The following is a 464-nucleotide window of genomic DNA, read 5'->3' as shown; positions in this document are numbered from 1 at the left end:
AGCCATTCCGGTTACCTGGGATATAGAGTTTGCAGACACGTTATCATTTATCCCTTAATTATCAATCTATTATCGTCCTTATCCTGTGACTGCTGGTTGCGTCTCGCATGCTAATATGTGTGGCAGAAGTAAGCGATAACCTTAACGGTGTAAATATTTTCCTTTGGAGACAAACACCTGCTCTCGCTCACACTCACCCGAATAAACACACGGAAACAGAGAGACATACAGCTCAGACAAACAAACAAATGCAATTTTAGTTTCCTTTCTTTTTGTGATTGTGTTTTATTTTCAGAGTAAAAATGTATATACACTTCGTTACATGGTAGGGTATGCAGCCTGTGAAATATATTGTATTTCTCAGGTCTACTTCTTCCCAAGATGTGATTGAGGAACCTTTGTGCTCCTGAGGATCCTCCTTATAACTAAATGCCATTGTTATTCTCCTCAAATTGTTATGAAAC

The sequence above is a fragment of the Penaeus monodon genome, chromosome 15, assembly GCF_015228065.2.
Source record: "Penaeus monodon isolate SGIC_2016 chromosome 15, NSTDA_Pmon_1, whole genome shotgun sequence".
In the NCBI taxonomy this organism is placed as follows: domain Eukaryota; kingdom Metazoa; phylum Arthropoda; class Malacostraca; order Decapoda; family Penaeidae; genus Penaeus; species Penaeus monodon.
The sequence above is the reverse complement of the archived record's forward strand: the minus strand, read 5'-3'. Positions refer to the sequence as shown.